Source organism: Procambarus clarkii, chromosome 15 (assembly GCF_040958095.1).
Source record: "Procambarus clarkii isolate CNS0578487 chromosome 15, FALCON_Pclarkii_2.0, whole genome shotgun sequence".
Classification (NCBI taxonomy): domain Eukaryota; kingdom Metazoa; phylum Arthropoda; class Malacostraca; order Decapoda; family Cambaridae; genus Procambarus; species Procambarus clarkii.
The window spans coordinates 5,895,441-5,917,675 of NC_091164.1; the positions used below are offsets into that span (position 1 = coordinate 5,895,441).

The 22,235-nt window shown below is 47.8% G+C and overlaps 1 protein-coding gene across 4 annotated transcripts in view; it reads right to left on the reverse strand.

Moving 5' to 3' along the window:
- Positions 1 to 22,235, reverse strand: part of l(2)gl (LLGL domain-containing protein l(2)gl) — a 248,488-nt gene that overhangs the window by 142,404 nt on the left and 83,849 nt on the right. The window lies entirely within an intron of this gene.

Here is a 22,235-nt window from a genome sequence, read left to right on the forward strand (position 1 = left end):
TTCCATCTCCCTTTCGCAGGGGCCCGATACTAGATGTGGTTTTTGATCTTGATTTTGCATAGGAGAAAAAATATTTCGGATTTCTCTCTATTTCACTGATGGCCTTTTGCTCTCTTTGCCTCTCCTGGGTTTTGTATGATTCTTGTAGCTTGAGTTCAATTGTTTCTATTTCTCTACCTAACCTTCTTCGCCGTTCTTGAGATAGGGTGCGACTCTCAAGTTGTTCCGCGATTCGTTTTCTTCGCCTATATAGGGAACGACGTTCTCGTTCCAATCTGCATCTCTTTCTCTTTTTTCTTAGGGATATGCGGTTTGAACATATTTCTAGTGCTACTGAGCTTATTTTTTCCAGGCACTGGTTCAGGTTTGCATTTCCTAGCTGTTCTTCCCAGTTTATTTCTGTGAAGTCCTGGTTTATTTGCTCCCAGTTTATCTGTTTATTATTGAAGTTGAATTTGCTGAAATCTCCTCCACCGGGAATCTGGACTGGTTTTGAAGGTCCATTTCCCATGGTTGTCAGAACTTCAATTAAGTTGTGATCTGAGTAACAGGTATTTGTAATCATTATGTTCCCGATCAACTCATCATTATTAGTGAAAATGAGGTCCAGCGTGTTCTCCTTCCTAGTTGGTTCTACTATTTGCTGGTTTAAGGCAAACCTATCGCACATCCGTAGCAGGTCATTTGCATGTGCCTGCTCATTTAGGCTACTTCCTGGTATTCTTTCTGATATTACTGTATTAGCCAGGTGCTTCCATTTCAGGTGCCGTAGGTTGAAGTCCCCAAGCAGGATGATGTTCGGAGCTGGATTTGTGAGGTTTTCCAAGCAGTGCTCTATTTTCATTAGTTGGTCTTTAAACTGCTGAGGGTTTGCCTCCGGTGACTTATATACAAGGACAACAACTACATTTAGGATCTCTATTTTGACTATCAGCACTTCCACCATATCATTTGAGGGGTTTAGCAGCTCAGTACAGATGAGTGTGTCTTTGATGTAGAGGCTGACCCCACCCTGAAGCCGGTGTTTCCTATCACATCTGAAGAGATTGTATTCTGAGATCCATATTTCACCATCAAGGTAGTCCTTTGTGTGAGTTTCCGTTAGGGCTGCAAACACTGCATTTGCCTCATGAAGGAGACCATCTATAAAATGAACTTTGTTGGATTTGCGTGTTTTTATACCCTGGATGTTGGCAAATATAAATGATGTTATCGTGTTAGTGGAAGTGCAGGATGCTTTAATTGGTGTTAATATCTGAGGCTCTGGTAAGGAGGCCACTGTGTTTGCGTCCTCTCTAGCATTTGACCGAGTTGGTGGTAGAGTCTGGTCATTTTTAGCCATTCTTCTCCTCCTCCTCTTGCTAAAAAATTATCCCGGTTGATGGAGTAGTGGCTGTTTTCATAGTGGTAGTCTGTCGGTTTTATTCGCCTGGTACCTCTTATATGAAAAGCTGGGCATTCAGCATTGAAGCACTCTTTCCTTCAATGGAGGGGAGGGGAGGGGAGGGGAGGGGGAGGGGAGGGGAGGGGGAGGAGGGGAGGGGAGGGGAGGGGAGGGGAGGGGGAGGGGAGGGGGAGGAGGGGAGGGGGAGGAGGGGAGGGGAGGGGGAGGGGGAGGGGAGGGGGAGGGGAGGGGAGGGGGAGGAGGAGGAGGGGAGGGGGGAGGGGGAGGAGGGGAGGGGGAGGGGGAGGGGGAGGGGGAGGAGGGGAGGGGAGGAGGGGAGGGGAGGGGGATGGAGAGGAGGGGAGGGGGATGGAGAGGAGGGGAGGGGGATGGAGAGGAGGGGAGGGAGAGGAGGGGAGGGAGAGGAGGGGAGGGCGAGAGGGGAGGGGAGGGGAAGGAGGGGAAGGGGATCACTGTTGCTCAGATCTCACACGTCAAGGATCAACAGTAATTAAACAACACACACACACACACACTTCACACTTTGCACCTGATAAGTTTGATTAGTAATTCAACATTGAAATGTTCTTCTTCCTCTTCAATTGCAATTATGTTTAATAGCTTGAGATATTATCCACTTTATTATAAAGGTTTCTTTGTGGAGTTGAGCGTCCTTAATATTGAGGGTGTTGGTCTCTGATGATACTACGCAAGACGCTGGGGCGCGCTAGAGTACATTATTATTGCACACACTCACACCTTCATTCAAAGCTGGAGGATTGCTGACCTGGAGAGCCTGCAAAGATCCTTTACTGCCACAATCCACTCAATAAAACATTACGTTATTAGCATCGCTTACAAATTTTAAATCTGGATTCCCTAGAGTGCAGGCGGGAGATGCATAATTTATGATTGGAAAATATTAGAGGGATTGGTTGCACATCTGAACACGGGAATAACATCACATGAAACCAGCAGGCATGGCAGGATGTGCAGAACAGCCCTACTGACACGCTCAGGTGCAATCTTGAGGTTATCTTGAGATGATTTCGGGGCTTTTTTAGTGTCCCCGCGGCCCGGTCCTCGACCAGGCCTCCACCCCCAGGAAGCAGCCCGTGACAGCTGACTAACACCCAGGTACCTATTTTACTGCTAGGTAACAGCAGTAAATAGGTACTCTCTGCAATAGGTACTCTCAGGGAAGGCAAGGGAATTATCAGAAGCTTGATACCTGCTTGATGGGGGTTCTATCTTGATGTTATCTTGAGATGATTTCGGGGCTTTTAGTGTCCCCGCGGCCCGGTCCTCGACCAGGTCTCCATCCCCAGGAAGCAGCCCGTGACAGCTGACTAACACCCAGGTACCTATTTTACTGTTAGGTAACAGGGGCATAGGGTGAAAGAAACTCTGCCCATTGTTTCTCGCCGGCGCCTGGGATCGAACCCGGGACCACAGGATCACAAGTCCAGTGTGCTGTCCGCTCGGCCGACCGGCTCCTTCTTTATTAATTTTATTGCCAGTGTTATTGATGATTCCTCTGATGATCCCAGTGTCATTGATGGTCTCTGATGATCCCAGTATCACTGATGATCCCAGTATCATTGATGATCCCTCTGATCCCAGTGTCATTGATGATCCCTCTGATCCCAGTGTCATTGATGATCCCTCTGATCCCAGTGTCATTGATGATCCCTCTGATCCCAGTGTTATTGATGATTCCTCTGATGATCCCAGTATCACTGATGATCCCAGTATCACTGATGATCCCAGTGTCATTGATGGTCTCTCTAATGATCCCAGTATCACTGATGATCCCAGTATCATTGATGATCACTCTGATCCCAGTGTCATTGATGATCCCTCTGATGATGATCCCAGTGTCATTGATGATCCCTCTCATGATGATCCCAGTGTCATTGATGATCCCTCTGATGATGACCCCAGTGTCATTGATGATCCCAGTGTCATAGATGATCCCTCTGATGATCCCAGTGTCATAGATGATCCCTCTGATGATTCCAGTGTCATTGATGATCCCAGTATCATTGATGAGCCCAGTGTCACTGATGATCCCTCTGATGATCCCAGTGTCATTCATGATCCCTCTGATGATGATCCCAGTGTCATTGATGATCCCAGTCATTGATGATCCCTCTGATGATGATCCCAGTCATTGATGATCCCTCTGATGATCCCAGTGTCATTGATGATCCCTCTGATGTTGATCCCAGTCATTGATGATCCCTCTGATGTTGATCCCAGTCATTGATGATCCCTCTCATGATGATCCCAGTGTCATTGATGATCCCTCTGATGATCCCAGTGTCATTGATGATCCCTCTGATGATGATCCCAGTGTCATTGATGATCCCAGTCATTGATGATCCCTCTGATGATGATCCCAGTCATTGATGATCCCTCTGATGATCCCAGTGTCATTGATGATCCCTCTGATGATGATCCCAGTGTCATTGATAATCCCTCTGATGTTGATCCCAGTCATTGATGATCCCTCTGATGATGATCCCAGTGTCATTGATGATCCCTCTGATGATGATCCCTCTGATGATGATCCCAGTGTCATTGATGATCCCTCTGATGATGATCCCTCTGATGATGATCCCAGTGTCATTGATGATCCCTCTGATGATGATCCCTCTGATGATGATCCCAGTGTCATTGATGATCCCTCTGATGATGATCCCTCTGATGATGATCCCAGTGTCATTGATGATCCCTCTGATGATGATCCCTCTGATGATGATCCCAGTGTCATTGATGATCCCTCTGATGATGATCCATCTGATGATCCTAGTGTCATTGATGATGCTAGTATCATTGATGACCACTTGTCCCCTCTCGTGTCAGGTTTGATCTACTCATTTATCGTTATAAAAGACACAAATATACTGAGTGCATCTTTAACGTTATACTTGATAAGTCAAGCCGCCGGCATCTTTAATGCCATCTGGGTGTTTCTCTCCACATCTCAACCTTTCCCAACCTCTTAGACATCCCCCCCCCTGCCCCAACTTTGCCCAAGAGCCGGTCGGCCGAGCGGACAGCACGCGGGACTTGTGATCCTGTCGTCCCGGGTTCGATCCCAGGCGCTGGCGAGAAACAATGGGCAGAGTTTCTTTCACCCTATGCCCCTGTTACCTAGCAGTAAAATAGGTACCTGGGTGTTAGTCAGCTGTCACGGGCTGCTTCCTGGGGGTGGAGGCCTGGTCGAGGACCGGGCCGCGGGGACACTAAAACCCCGAAATCATCTCAAGATAACCTCAAGATAGATCCTGCCCCAACTTTGCCCACCCTGCCCCAACTTTGCCCATCCTGCCCCAACTTTGCCCATCCTGCCACAACTTTGCCCATCCTGCCACAACTTTGCCCATCCTGCCACAACTTTGCCCATCCTGCCCCAACTTTGCCCATCCTGCCCCAACTTTGTCCATCCTGCCCCAACTTTGCCCATCCTGCCCCAACTTTGCCCATCCTGCCCCAACTTTGTCCATCCTGCCCCAACTTTGCCCATCCTGCCCCAACTTTGCACATCCTGCCCCAACTTTGCCCATCCTGCCCCAACTTTGTCCATCCTGCCCCAACTTTGTCCATCCTGCCCCAACTTTGTCCATCCTGCCCCAATTTTGTCCATCCTGCCCCAACTTTGTCCATCCTGCCCCAATTTTGCCCATCCTGCCCCAACTTTGCCCATCCTGCCCCAACTTGTTACCTTTATAACCTTTATTCACCCGAGTGGAAATTTGTCATAAATGGCGCTGAAGAATTGTCATAAAAACATGTAAGTAAACAGCCCATTAGACCTCCCCCCCCACCGTCACCTTCCCACCGACGGCCGACAAAACTATCTCTCTTCAATAGTTATAATGGGGAAGGGAAGGGCAGAATGACTGGCAAGAGCGACACCAACACGTGACGTCACCGGCGCTGGAAAGTTGATTACAAGCAGATCAAACAATATGAAATAACACACCAAATTGTCTTCTATAATAGTACATCGTTTTATGGACGTATACATCCCAAACGTCAAGATATGATGTACCCAACCCATCCTCCGAATTGACAGTACGGTTTAATACTAAGTGTAATAAGTACATTTCCTTACTGTCTTACATAGTACATAATTGCACTTATGAAGCTGTTACATTTACCTCCCCAATTATTCTCCTCGTTTTCTGTTAAGACACTCAGAATTTTAGAATGAAGTTTTCAAGTTATATTCGCAATACACAAGTTTTAAATATCAGGAATTTCTTTTTCAGTTTTATTAAACAATAGAGATTTTATACAAAATTTGAAAATATCCGGAGTTACTTTACAATTTATTGAAATATTTTAGTTTTGATTTATTAGTTATATAAAACTGTAATATAGGTTGAGCTATAGCTATATAGCTATAGGTCGAGTACTAAATGTAATTAAGACGCAATAAAATGCTTATCTTCAAACACTAAGAAGGTTAGGTTAGGTCGTGGTTTTCTATTCAGCTTTTCAGGTAAACTCAAATATTCACAATATATTTGACAGTACGGTTTAATACTAAGTGAAAAGAAGTACAATTTCTGACTGCTACGAATAGTACATAATTGCACTTACTTGTGCTGTTACATTTACCTCCCCATTTTTGGAGGACTGGCTGATGTACCATATATCATACAGGCTCGCAAAATTGACGGGCTGTCCCGTTTTTATCTGCGCGTCCTCGGGTCGGTTCTATCAATTTAGTACATCAGTTTAGTGCCGTTGTGAAGGGTGGGGGATGGGTACGTGACCACGTGTCAGAGCCAGTATGGTCTCACCAGTACCATACTGGCTCTGTATGGTACCACAATCACCAGTACCATACTGGCTCCGTATGATACCATACTCTCGCCAGTATGGTCTCACCAGTAACGTTTTTTGGCTATCTGGCCAATCCCAAGTGCAAGTAATCCCAAGCGCTCCCAGCCAGTGCATCCCTCTTACTATCCCGCTTGTATCGCCTTTCATCCATCCTCCTCCAATCTTCTCACCTTCCTCATCCACCTTCCTGCCATCTATTATGCCCTCCCTCCACAATTCATCACACACACCATTCAACTCGCCCTCCCTTTCCCCAATTATCTTCCCTCCATCCCACACCCCTCCCGACCTTTATTGCCCTCCTCGCTGTTCTCGCTCTTTCCCTTCACCTTGTCATTTATCTTCTCTCCCTCTTCCTGGCCCCCTTTTTCTCCTCTCCCTTCGTCTTTTGGTCAACAGTGTGAGACAGTATAGTGAGCCAGTGAAGATGTGAACGTCTTCAAGAGAAAACTAGATAGTTTTACTCAAGAAGTGCCGGCCCAGCCAGGCTGTAGAGGACATGCAGGCCGCTCCAAGCAACAGACTGTCGGACCAAGCTCTCACAAGCCAAGCTCCAAGCCTCTGGGCGGGCTTGGGGAGTAGAAGAACTTCCAGAACCCCATCCAGGTACAGTAAGTAACGTAATACCCCTCTCTCCCTCTCCCCCCCTCTCTCTCTCTCCCTTTCTCTCCCCACCCCTCACATGCGCGCGGGCACACATATAATATTTGCTTAAACATTGACAGCTTTTCCATGCCCGGGAAAAAGAGGCAATACAAGCAACCCTTTGTTTACACTGCCTGCCTGCCTGCCTCCTCACAAGGGATGGTACCTTCTTATCCGAGGAAGCAGCGCGTGAAGTATACCCTTCTTTACAAAGGCACCTTCCCTCACCAATTATGCCATAACATGTTAATGAGGCCACCAATCATGCAACTACTACACTGCTAACACAACCAAACCCTCTCTCTAGTAGTCAGCGGGGTTCACACAAACCACCTCCTAAATCTATCAGCAAGGAGCCACCATAGAGTATAGTGGAGATAAACTATGCTAATCAAACTAAGCATGAACGTGGAACCTGCCCATATTACGCACGAGGTGGGTGTAAATATGGGCTGGCAGGAAGAACTAATGGAACATACAGATATAACCACCCAAGAAACTGCAGGAATATCCTAAATTAAGGAACATGTTTTCATAATTGCAAATATTTCCACCCAAAACTGTGTAAAAATTAGCTAAACAAGAAGGAGCGTTTTAACAGTGCACAGAATGTCATACCAAAGGAACCACGCTAATAAAATCCAAAGTACGCCATTATGAATAAAGCAACACCCATACACCCACCAGGTGGCTTTATTAGGAGAAAGATCACAAGAATGTCAACAAATGTCCAAACTGTACCGTCAACTCTGCCAGATGCTAAACAGGACACAGATAATGTGGCAGCCTTACATGAACCACACACACTAAACACCAAGTACAATACCCAACTCCACGAACCACTGGAGATCCATGTATTAGTAATTACCAATACTATTGTAGTAAGGAATGTAATGGGGTGGTGGCAGCCGGTGCTTCTCCTTTGAATTGAGATTAAATATTTCCATTTTGGAAATTTTGACACATAATTCAATATTTTTTCTTCCTATTTATGCTACGACGCTGAGACTTGAACAAGATGAAACCCTTATCATATACAACCTGTCAAAAAAGTTTGATTGAAATCGAACGAGTTTTAATTTTTTGGCATTTTTGGAACTGACGCCCCCTTATGCGTTTCCCAGACCTTACCATTGGTTCTGTGAGAGAGTAGTAGTAGTACCAGGTTACACTCAACTGTAAACATTGTTTAGACGGGTTGAGGAAATATATTAAAGAGCACCAGTGTGTAAGCCTACAGTGGTATCAGGTAGGGGTTACAGTGGTATCAGGTAGGTTGTTACAGTGGTATCAGGTAGGTTGTTACAGTGGTATCAGGTAGGGGTTACAGTGGTATCAAGTAGGGAGGTTACAGTGGTATCAGGTAGGGGTTACAGTGGTATCAGGTAGGGGGTTACAGTGGTATCAGGTAGGGGGTTACAGTGGTATCAGGTAGGGGGTTACAGTGGTATCAGGTAGGGGGTTACAGTGGTATCAGGTAGGGGGTTACAGTGGTATCAGGTAGGGGGTTACAGTGGTATCAGGTAGGGGGTTACAGTGGTATCAGGTAGGGGTTACAGTCGTATCAGGTAAGGGTTACAGTGGTATCAGGTAAGGGTTACAGTGGTATCAGGTAGGGGTTACGGTGGTATCAGGTAGAGGGTTACAGTGGTATCAGGTAGGGGTTACAGTGGTATCAGGTAGGGGTTACAGTGGTATCAGGTAGGGGTTACAGTGGTATCAGGTAAGGGTTACAGTGGTATCAGGTAGGGGTTACAGTGGTATCAGGTAGGGGTTACAGTGGTAGAAGATGCTACACCATGGGGCATAACTGGCCCGTCTCCCACAGTGATGTTCATCTCCAAAGAATACCTGATCAACCAGACTGTGATTCATACGTCGGGCTTCCAGGAACTCCAGACGACCAAGCAGGAGACCGGGCCGCGGGGACGTTGATCCTCGGAACCGCCACAAGCTAGCCACAAGGAAGCTAGGGCAAAAGGCCCAAGGGACAAAATACCTTTCGTATGTTGGTTAAATTAATACTTGACAAAAGCCACATTTTGTATAGTTTGGAGGGGGATGGGTCTTAATACGATTTATCATCATCATTCAGAGAAAAGTATAACTGATATAATTTAATACTAGAGATATGTTAGTATAGGAGTTTGGTCCCAGGAGAGCTTGTGCTACACTCAGTAGTCCTGGGGCCAGATTCATGAAGCAGTTACGCAAGCACTTACGAACCTGTCCATCTTTTCTCAAACTTTGGCGGTTTTGTTTACAATTATTAAACAGTTAATGAGCTCCAAAGCACCAGGAGGCTGTTTATAGCAATAACAACAGTCGATTGGGAAGTTTCCATGCTTGGAAATTGATTAATAAATGTAACCAAAGCCGACAAAGATTGAGGAAAGATGTACACGTTCGTAAGTACTTGCGTAACTGCTTGGTGAATCTGGCCCCAGGTCTCTCGCCGGCAGTGACAATATTACCATAAACTTGTGGGTCAGTGTCCATGTTATACTCAGGTTAAAGTGTAGGTGTTTCACAAGGGTGTGTATTGTTGCCCAACAGGATGGGTTGGTTATGCCATATTACCTCCTGGCCTTGTTTACAATGGTGCAGGCCAGGCGGAAGTGGCTAACACCACTATTATACTCTCTATGGTATAATGTGATGTGTTGTTACTCTACCATCACCCCCCTCCACCCACTCCACCCCCCCCCCACCACCCACTCCACCCCCCCCCCACCACCCACTCCACCCCCACCACCCACTCCACCCCCACCACCCACTCCACCACCACCACCCACTCCACCACCACCACCCACTCCACCCCCACCACCCACTCCACCCCCACCACCCACTCCACCCCCACCACCCACTCCACCCCCACCACCCACTCCACCCCCACCACCCACTCCACCCCCACCACCCACTCCACCCCCACCACCCACTCCACCCCCACCACCCACTCCACCCCCACCACCCACTCCACCCCCACCACCCACTCCACCCCCACCACCCACTCCACCCCCACCACCACATCTCCAACCACGTCACCCGTACCAACACCTGTACTAGGGTGCGCCACGTCCATCTTTATTACTGTGGCTCAACCCTACACCTGGTACCCTGTACTGCAAACAGGACACTTGTCAGACATAGCGACGTGGCCCCTAACGCAAGGGGAGGCAGTAGGGTGCTCGCGGTCACCCATACAGTTACTGGCCACACACTTGCCACCAGCAACCTGCTCATCAACCACTCTGCCACCACAACCTGAACCACTATCACTTACGTACGTGGGCCTTAACACCTACTTCATCTATACCCTTCACCCACTCTTTATTTTGATCCCATCCTCCAAATTGACAGTACGATTTAATACTAAGTGTAATAAGTACACTTTCTTACTGTCATAAAGTGCATAATTGCACTTACGGAGCTGTTACATTTACCAAACTCCCTCCCCCGATTTAATTCCCCTCGTTTTCTGTTAAGACACTCAGAATTTTAGGATGAAGTTTTCAATTTCAATTCGCAATACACAAGTTTTAAATATCAGTAATTTCTTTTTCAGGTATATTAAACAATATAGATTTTATACAAAATTTTAAAATATCCTGAGTTTCTTTACAATTTATTGATATATTTTAGTTTTGTTTTATTAGTTCTATAAAACTGTAATATCAATACAGCTATAGGTTGAGTACTAATTGTAATTAAGAAGCAATAAAATGATTATCTTCAAAAACTAAGAAGGTTAGGTGAGGTTGTGGTTTTCTATTCAGTTTTTCAGGTAAACTCAAATATTCACAATATATTTGACAGTACGATTTAATACTAAGTGAAAATAAGTACAATTCCTAACTGCTATGAATAGTACATAATTGCACTTATTTGTCTCCTTACATTTACCACCCCATTTTTGGAGGACGGGCTGCTTTATTTTGATCAAGCATACTGAGGCATACTGCAATACCACCTTTAAAGCCAAACTTTATTTCACACAATATCAATTGTTACCCAATTGGAAGATTACTGGGATCAGCTGATGTAAGTGGAGGTTTAACCTGTAAATTGCACCATTTAACTATAAATTACTTCATTTACTGTTACTACAGACTTCCCAATTAGCCATTACAGGTGGTGGACCAATTAGCAGCGTTACCAATACAGTGGTTGTGACGCTAGGGTAGTGGGAGGGTGGTGGTGGTGGTGAGCCGTTAACAGTAAGGTGTTATAAACACCACACTTGGCGGTACCTGCACCCTCCCTACACCACCACACTTGGCGGTACCTGCACCCTGCCTACACCACCACACTTGGCGGTACCTGCACCCTGCCTACACCACCACACTTGGCGGTACCTGCACCCTCCCTACACCACCACACTTGGCGGTACCTGCACCCTGCCTACACCACCACACTTGGCGGTACCTGCACCCTGCCTACACCACCACACTATTACTTACCTTAACACTACCACATAATTATAAGGCAACGGACACTTGTTGACGGTGGTATAACACGTCATCTTGTGTGTGTAGGACCTGTGTGTGGGCGCGTTGTGGGTATATCCCGCCACCTTACACACACACACACACACACACACACACACACACACACACACACACACACACACACACACACACACACACACACACACACACACACACACACACAAAAAAAAAAAATAAAAAAAAATAAAAAGGCCAAAGAGCCGGGACCAAAGAGCCAAAGCTCAATCACCGCAAGCACAATTAGGTGAGTACACACACACACGCACGCGCGTGCACACAGAGACAGAGAGACAGAGAGAGAGAGACCAAAAAGGGAAACCATACATAAAACGGAATCAAACTTCATTATACAACGAAAAAGCAATGTAAAAGATCTTGGAGTAATTTATTGGGACCGATTAAAAGTTCTAAATCTGTAGTATCGAAATGTACAAGGCAGGAATTGGAGTGGGAGAGATTAGTAGTAATATGTAACCTACCAGATTCTGAGAGGAACACTTAGCGAATAAGAAGATAGAACAGAATGAAATGACATTAATTCTTCACAAAATTCAGACTGGAGATACAAGGGAAATGAAGTATTTCTGCAAGCTTGGTAGGTTTCAGAGAGGAAGAAATTGACCAGTGAAAGGTAATTTCATTAACAGCAATGCAGTAAAGTGCTGGCAGAGTAGAGATATTTAAGAAATGAAGAAAAGTACCACCTAGTGTTTGTTAAATCGGATATGTGTAAGGAGGAAAGGGAGGCAGCAAAGAGAATCAGAGAAGAAAGGCAAATGAGAAATGCAAGGGGGCCAGAAAATGGCACAGAGCGCAGCACAAACTAACCTGGCAACTTAGAGTAGAACACAGGGAAATTGTGGTGCAGACCAACTTAACAATGATACAGAGTATTACAGAGATACAGCAAGGCTGCCCCGCCTAACGAGGCATCTACACAAACGAATAGGCAAGAGTGACTGGTTCACCATTCCCACCTTCCCTCATCAGATGTGGAGATGCAGCCACATGAATAAAAAAACTCACAACGAAGGCACACACACACACAGGATAACATCGTCAGCATATGGGATGCTGGCAAATATAAGAACAAATATCGTTTAAGAACATAAATCAGTGCTCCTTCAACGCAATCTATGCAACATTTATTCGACCAATACTGGAATACACATCACCAGTATGGAATCCGCACCTTGCGAAACAAAGACAAAATTGAAAAAGTACAATGGTTTGCATTGATTGGTGCCAGATTGGTGCCAGAGCTAAGAGGTCTAAGCTACGAAGACTGGCTAATGCAACTAAATTTGACAACCTTAGAGGATAGAAGTAAGAGTGTGGATATGATCACAACTTACAAGATACTGAGGGGGGGGAATAAATATGGGGGAGAAGGATAGTCTGTTCAGACTGAGAGAAAGCAGGACGGGAGGATAGAGGTGAAAGTGCACCTGAGCGGAAGGAAGGTAAGAAAGTACTCGTAGCCTGTATGGGTAGTTAACAAGTGCAATGTTCTTAAAGAGATAGTTGTGAAAGCCACCTTCATCCACAACTTTATGGTCAGTTTCAACTAAAATGTGAAAGTCAGAGTAGTTAAGCTGAAACACAACAAGAACACAGGTATTAGGCGGAGCATAAATCGCTACACCTCACTCCCCCGTAGACAGTGATATATAGGGGTGTACACATACACCCGTCCCCCGGGAGACATCTCCCGTCACGCAGGGTGCAGTTGCACCTCCACAGATCTTCAGTATCATCTACCATCATCATCATAGTATCATCTGCTCGTAGGTGGGCCACCACTTACGAGCTATTCATGCCCGTGCCACCCTTTGGGTGGCTTAATCTTCATCATTCAATCACACCCTCCCCTACACCCCCACACTAAGTAAACACCTTGCCGCCAACAACACTACTACAGGGACACCCGTGGTCTCCCCCACACTGCCCCACAACCACACTACCCGCTCCTACCTTTGTTAAATAACACCCACCTTCCGTTCACTTAGGTGCTAGCACACGAGACCCACCAGCCTACTCAACACGCTCATCTTAATGATTACATACAGTATTTGCAAATATATATACAAGTACCATCTACCTGACTGTGATTCATACGTCAGGCTGCGAGCAACCGCGTTCAACAGCCAAGTTGACCAGTCCAGTAACCAGAAGGCCTGGTCGAGGACCGGGCCACGAGGACGTTAAGCCCCGAAATCATAGCAAGATAAGGTACAGTATATAATTATATACCCATTAACATTCTAGGTGACGAAGCAGGCACCTATGACCTTCCGCGTGCACACACGACTGGTTGCAAGGCCGGGCAGGCGGGTGGCGGCGGGAACTAGTCAGTAATAACTCACCAGTCCGCTCTCTTTTATGTTCCTTTCTGCTCCTGAAGCTCCTGACAACGTTAAACACCACATGTTGTAGAGAATCGCTTAGAGGCAGAGAACAGTGTCCCGGTACCGCAAGATATTTATATATTCCTTGTCAGACATGCAAATTAGCTGTCCCTAAAATTGGGGTTAAAGTATAGATTTTATTGTTGGATTAGCTTGGTTCTTGGTTGAAAAAGTTAAGAGGCAGTAAAGCTGGCTTCGCGTAGACAGTACTAAGGCCACTTTGTTCTGTTGTGCCGATGATGTACTTCTACTCGCACCGCCCAGAGGCTACAAACATGTGCAAGATAAAGTACAGAATAGTACTTAACCTTCAACCCTGCCCAATGGGTTCAGGTTCCTTTTGACTCTCCAGACTCGTCTTGTTGAGCGCCCGCTCAAAATTACCTGCCAGAGATATTCCAGCCAGTATTGTGAAGAGCATCTCAGGCATATATTCTCGAAGGGACCACTTGTCACTTGTTATGATGCTATTACACCCCTGAAGGTGACAACAAGTGGCACTATGAGTGAGGTAGGTCATCTTGACTCCTGGTCGAAGGTGAAGTTGTTTAACAATGTCTAAGTTTGTAGCGATGTGAACGATGAGACATATCAAATGCTCACCTTGGTAACCTTGCGTATGAATGGAGAAAATGCAGACCTACATACATTCATTCATACACCTAGATGATGCATGAAGATGTACCTTCAGTAATCATCACCGCACTCACAGCCATCTCCAGCCTGGCCTAATGTACACACGCCAAACTTGAAGAAATAATTTGCTAACTAACGATATCAATTTGTCTGAAAGGAATTACCTATCCATCAAACTCTACCCTCTCTTCTGGCACTCCATTACTCCTCCTCCAGAAATATGAACTGTCTTAAGAATGCGTAGTGTACATAACTGTGCCCAGCATCGTGTACAGAACAGCGTGTGCAGAGCAGTAAGTGCACAGGACGGCTACACAACAACTACTCACCAGAGGAAGCCCCCCCCCCCCAGGTGGATATTTACAATTATGCAAGAACTACCGTCACAAAGGTGCGCGTTACTGACGAGTCCTACTCTTGTCACGTCCATGTTGTAGAGGTGTGGGCGCCCAGTTTTTTTTTTTATTATTATTATTTTCTACCACAGACGTGGCCACACATTTACAATGCTAACCAGCATATATACATTTTCTTCTGTCCTCCATGGACAGAAAAAAATGTAGTGACTGGGGTCCCGGATAACCCAAGAATCTCTTGATGAGGGAGCCGGTCGGCCGAGCGGACAGCACACTGGACTTGTGATCCTGTCGTCCCGGGTTCGATCCCGGGCGCCGGCGAGAAACAATGGGCAAAGTTTCTTTCACCCTATGCCCCTGTTACCTAGCAGTAAAATAGGTACCTGGGTGTTAGTCAGCTGTCACGGGCTGCTTCCTAGGGATGGAGGCCTGGTCGAGGACCGGGCCGCGGGGACACTAAAGCCCCGAAATCATTTCAAGATAACCTCAAGATGTACAATACTGAGGGTGTGTGCAAGTATCTTTAACTTCATGATACGATTACTTTATCTTGGTTCTACTTCCAATTGTCTAGTCCTCCAAATGTTTGTGATATAAACTGTGCCAATACCTGTCTTACCGCCCTTATGGTAAACATCGCTGTTTGTACAATACATCACTCTTCATATTGTAAGGTCAGTGGCACTCTATGCCAAAATTGTAAGTTTAATTAAGAGTGATCTGTTTAGTGATCAGGTTTAAGACCTGTTTAGTGGAGGAGGTATTGTAATGATGCGTGTAAGTCATTACGGGTAGTTTGTGGTGTGGTAATGCCAGCCGACGAGCTGTGCTCCTCTTGTCACTCGTGTCAGTAATGGTTGGGAACTTTGTGTAAACTTCCCAAGATGTATATGTACAGCCTATTAGGAATACACATTTTGATTTTATATGATTTACAAACGGGTATTTATTCATATATTTTATACTAAGAGTAATGCCTGGAATAGAGACCAGGGGCCAAGTCACGAAGCAGTTACGCAAGTACTTACAAACGTGTACATCTTTCCTCAACCTTTGACGGCTTTGGTTACAGTTATTAAACAGTTTACAAGCATGAAAACTTGCCAATCAACTGTTGTTATTGTTATAAACAGCCTCCTGGTGCTTCCGAGCTCATTAACTATTTAATAATTGTAAACAAAGCCGCCAAAAATTGTGAAAAAGATGTACAGATTCGTAAGTGCTTACGTAACTGCTTCGTGAATCTGGCCCTGGGGATGCCCACACCTGGACTTGCTGTATTAGTGGCCGTCGTCACTAACGGGGGACTGTCATGACCACTGTGAGCCTGCGGGCCGCTCCAAGCAACAGCCTGGTGGACCAAACTCTCACAAGTCGAGCCTGGCCTCGGGCCGAGCTTGGGGAGTTGAACAACTCCCAGAACCCCATCAAGCAGGTATCAAGCAAGCAGGCATGTATTGTAATAGTGCTTCTGTATGTTGCAAGTATGTGAACGTGCTCCAACAGTCAACATACAAATGATGAAGAGCAGCTTCGTTCCCTCACACATCAGGACCCGTCATGACGGATACAGAGGACAGGTCCCGTCATGGCGGATACAGTGGACAGGACCCGTCATGGCGGACACAGAGGACAGGACCCGTCATGACGGATACAGAGGACAGGACCCAACATGACGGATACAGAGGACAGGACCCGTCATGACGGATACAGAGGACAGGACCCGTCATGACGGGTACATAGGACAGGACCCGTCATGACGGATACAGAGGACAGGACCCAACATGACGGATACAGAGGACAGGACCCAACATGACGGATACAGAGGACAGGACCCGTCATGACGGATACAGAGGACAGGACCCAACATGACGGATACAGAGGACAGGACCCGTCATGACGGATACAGAGGACAGGACCCGTCATGACGGATACAGAGGACAGGACCCGTCATGACGGGTACAGAGGACAGGACCCGTCATGACGGATACAGAGGACAGGACCCAACATGACGGATACAGTGGACAGGACCCAACATGACGGATACAGAGGACAGGACCCGTCATGACGGATACAGAGGACAGGACCCAACATGACGGATACAGAGGACAGGACCCGTCATGACGGATACAGAGGACAGGACCCGTCATGACGGATACAGAGGACAGGACCCGTCATGACGGATACAGAGGACAGGACCCGTCATGACGGGTACAGAGGACAGGACCCGTCATGACGGATACAGAGGACAGGACCCGTCATGACGGGTACAGAGGACAGGACCCGTCATGACGGATACAGAGGACAGGACCCAACATGACGGATACAGAGGACAGGACCCAACATGACGGATACAGAGGACAGGACCCGTCATGACGGATACAGAGGACAGGACCCAACATGACGGATACAGAGGACAGGACCCAACATGACGGATACAGAGGACAGGACCCGTCATGACGGATACAGAGGACAGGACCCGTCATGACGGGTACAGAGGACAGGACCCGTCATGACGGATACAGAGGACAGGACCCAACATGACGGATACAGTGGACAGGACCCAACATGACGGATACAGAGGACAGGACCCGTCATGACGGATACAGAGGACAGGACCCAACATGACGGATACAGAGGACAGGACCCGTCATGACGGATACAGAGGACAGGACCCGTCATGACGGATACAGAGGACAGGACCCGTCATGACGGATACAGCGGACACACACTATGTTGGGACATTCACCACTGTATAACTGCTACTATAATACAGTAATCTGTGCTGTAACCCTTGTTTCATGTACTCCTTCAATATAACCTATTTTTTACCAGTTGTATTTGATCCCACAGGAAGAAAAATTACAAATAAAATTAATAGTAAACTTAACGTAGGTGAAACAAGCGTTTCAGGATGCATAAGAGACAGGTAGACTCGTGAACTACAAAATACCTAGAGTGTATCTAGCAACTATACTGAACATGGCGATGCCTGAACATGGCCAAGCAAGATTCTTGATACAAATGCATCCCTTGATGCATCCCCCCCCCCCCCCCCCCGGGGCACAAAACCCAAACTCTCGGTCCGTGTAATTACTCAAAGCTCTCCCAAACTCTCCCATAACCCAGCTGTGAGAGCCGCGGGTGCTGCTCCGATGGCCTTTTGCGATTTGGGAATGAAAAACAGGCAATAAAACAGTCAAAGAGTGCCTACAGGGGACTGATAGACAGAGAAACAAATATATTACTGAAGCAAAACTGAATTTATTATGCTTTAGTTATTTTAGTAAGAATTCCCTTGAAGTAAATAGTGATGGTGAAATGACTAGGGGGCGAGGTTGTGACCTGACCCGGGGCGAGGTTGTGACCTGACCAGGGGCGAGGTTGTGACCTGACCTGAGTAACCAAGGGAGATGAGGTAACCACTCCATATAATATTCACTAGTGTGGACTTCACCATGTGGCAGTAACTGCAGCAAGCGTGAGTGGACAAGTACCGTCACTCCTAGAGGGAGTGTACACCAAGCATCGTTATAAAGGTGGGAGGGAGGTGGGAGGTGGGGGGGGGGTGATCCAGGAAGATCCCGGGGAGCAACACCCGCTATGACCGCTCCAGTAATACTACACTGTACTATATACACTACACAGCGTAGTATACACACAGTATACACTAGACTACACTCCCACTCTTCTTACTGCTCCCGGTCTTGGTGCTCCCCTCCCTCCTCCACCGTCATGGCCATTATTCCAAATATACAACTGAATGTACGTAAATATAACAAATATATTACATAACATTAACGCACTAAGGCGATCCATCTGATTATTAACGGGCTCTTCAGCAAGGCATTCAGCTATGTATCTGAGAATGGGTGTTGTTCTACCATACAACGGAGGGAATGTGGTCATACAATGGACTTTACCCTCAAGAGAAGTGTAAATTGATGCAGCCCCTTTAATAAGGATTCGAACCTGTGAGCCACAGAGCGTCAGTGCGGTAAGCTAACCACTCTGCATCACCCGTGACTTAATGACTCGGTGGTGGTCGCACCATAGCCTAAGTAGTAGCCTCAGTAGCCTAAGCTACTGTATCCCTTCGAGATGTATTTCTTTCTTATCTCAATAAACATACTCGAACTTGAACCCACTCTCCCTTCAACCCGTCATCCAAACACAACCCGTCCTCGACTTAAGTCCATTACATTCAGCGGTCAACCCCACAGACGCATTCATAAATTTTAACATGCTGTTTATTCAAAACGGGAATTTTCTCAAGTATAAATTAATATTATAATATATTAGCATATTGTGTATATATAGGCATAGGATACGTTAGGTTAGGTGTTTAGGTTCTGTTGGCGAGTATTTGTATTTGTAGTACGTGGGTGAAGCATTTATAGCGTTGTGGTTTGAACAAAATTCGTCAGTGAAGCACTTGTTCCGGATATGTTCGAACGTCATCAGTTGTGAGTCGTGTGTAAACCGCTTTTCATTCATAAACAGGGGGTTTGGCGGGTGCATGGAATCACTTTTGGATCTTTGTTTGGAGGACGGGCTGGAATGTAATGGACTCGAGTCGAGGAAGGGTCCCATATAAAGATACAAAGGTCGTTAATCCAGACGCCAAACCCCTCTTTATGAATAAAAAGAGGTTTACACGAGACTCTCAACTGATGACGTTCGAACACTTCCGGAACAAGTGTTTCGCTCACGTCCTCTGTTTGAACCATAATTCAATAAATGTTTCACCCACGTACTTCAAATACAAAAATAATCGCAACACCTGATCTAACCTACGCCTAACTATACACAAAATTTGTATGAATAATAATATTAATTTATATTTGAGAACAACCCAATTTGTAATACTCAGTATGTTCAAATTGATGAATGCGTGTGGGGAGGCCGGCCGCTGCTGTAAACAGCCTGGTGTGGGGAGGCCGGCCGCTGCTGTAAACAGCCTGGCGTGGGGAGGCCGGCCGCTGCTGTAAACAGCCTGGTGTGGGGAGGCCGGCCGCTGCTGTAAACAGCCTGGTGTGGGGAGGCCGGCCGCTGCTGTAAACAGCCTGGCGTGGGGAGGCCGGCCGCTGCTGTAAACAGCCTGGTGTGAGAACGGGTTGTCCCCCTTACCTACACACACGTGTACACCTGCTCCAGTCAATTGTCGCTTGACATCTGCCTAGCACAAACACCATCATTTTCCTCTTGCACTTGTGCATTAAATCATCCTGGTTACACCTGGCTCCTCTCTCTAGCCGTACCCACTGTGACCTTACAGCCACACCTGGCCCTCCCTACTGACCTTACCCTGTGACCTTACAGCCACACCTGGCCCTCCCTACTGCCCTTACCCACTGTGACCTTACAGCCACACCTGGCCCTCCCTACTGACCTTACCCACTGTGACCTTACAGCCACACCTGGCCCTCCCTACTGCCCTTACCCTGTGACCTTACAGCCACACCTGGCCCTCCCTACTGCCCTTACCCACTGTGACCTTACAGCCACACCTGGCCCTCCCTACTGGCCTTACACTGTGACCTTACAGCCACACCTGGCCCTCCCTACTGCCCTTACCCACTGTGACCTTACAGCCACACCTGGCCCTCCCTACTGACCTTACACTGTGACCTTACAGCCACACCTGGCCCTCCCTACTGACCTTACCCTGTGACCTTACAGCCACACCTGGCCCTCCCTACTGCCCTTACCCACTGTGACCTTACAGCCACACCTGGCCCTCCCTACTGGCCTTACACTGTGACCTTACAGCCACACCTGGCCCTCCCTACTGACCTTACACTGTGACCTTACAGCCACACCTGGCCCTCCCTACTGGCCTTACCCACTGTGACCTTACAGTCACACCTGGCCCTCCCTACTGCCCTTACCCACTGTGACCTTACAGCCACACCTGGCCCTCCCTACTGGCCTTACATTGTGACCTTACAGCCACACCTGGCCCTCCCTACTGGCCTTACCCTGTGACCTTACAGCCACACCTGGCCCTCCCTACTGACCTTACACTGTGACCTTACAGCCACACCTGGCCCTCCCTACTGGCCTTACACTGTGACCTTACAGTCACACCTGGCCCTCCCTACTGGCCTTACATTGTGACCTTACAGCCACACCTGGCCCTCCCTACTGACCTTACCCACTGTGACCTTACAGTCACACCTGGCCCTCCCTACTGGCCTTACATTGTGACCTTACCCACTGTGACCTTACAGCCACACCTGGCCCTCCCTACTGCCCTTACCCACTGTGACCTTACAGCCACACCTGGCCCTCCCTACTGCCCTTACCCACTGTGACCTTACAGCCACACCTGGCCCTCCCTACTGCCCTTACACTGTGACCTTACAGCCACACCTGGCCCTCCCTACTGCCCTTACACTGTGACCTTACAGCCACACCTGGCCCTCCCTACTGACCTTACACTGTGACCTTACAGCCACACCTGGCCCTCCCTACTGGCCTTACCCACTGTGACCTTACAGCCACACCTGGCCCTCCCTACTGCCCTTACCCACTGTGACCTTACAGCCACACCTGGCCCTCCCTACTGCCCTTACCCACTGTGACCTTACAGCCACACCTGGCCCTCCCTACTGCCCTTACCCACTGTGACCTTACAGCCACACCTGGCCCTCCCTACTGGCCTTACACTGTGACCTTACAGCCACACCTGGCCCTCCCTACTGACCTTACACTGTGACCTTACAGCCACACCTGGCCCTCCCTACTGCCCTTACCCACTGTGACCTTACAGCCACACCTGGCCCTCCCTACTGGCCTTACACTGTGACCTTACAGCCACACCTGGCCCTCCCTACTGACCTTACCCACTGTGACCTTACAGCCACACCTGGCCCTCCCTACTGGCCTTACCCACTGTGACCTTACAGTCACACCTGGCCCTCCCTACTGCCCTTACCCACTGTGACCTTACAGCCACACCTGGCCCTCCCTACTGCCCTTACCCACTGTGACCTTACAGCCACACCTGGCCCTCCCTACTGGCCTTACCCACTGTGACCTTACAGCCACACCTGGCCCTCCCTACTGACCTTACACTGTGACCTTACAGCCACACCTGGCCCTCCCTACTGACCTTACCCTGTGACCTTACAGCCACACCTGGCCCTCCCTACTGACCTTACACTGTGACCTTACAGCCACACCTGGCCCTCCCTACTGCCCTTACCCACTGTGACCTTACAGCCACACCTGGCCCTCCCTACTGGCCTTACCCACTGTGACCTTACAGCCACACCTGGCCCTCCCTACTGCCCTTACCCACTGTGACCTTACAGCCACACCTGGCCCTCCCTACTGACCTTACCCACTGTGACCTTACAGCCACACCTGGCCCTCCCTACTGGCCTTACACTGTGACCTTACAGCCACACCTGGCCCTCCCTACTGGCCTTAC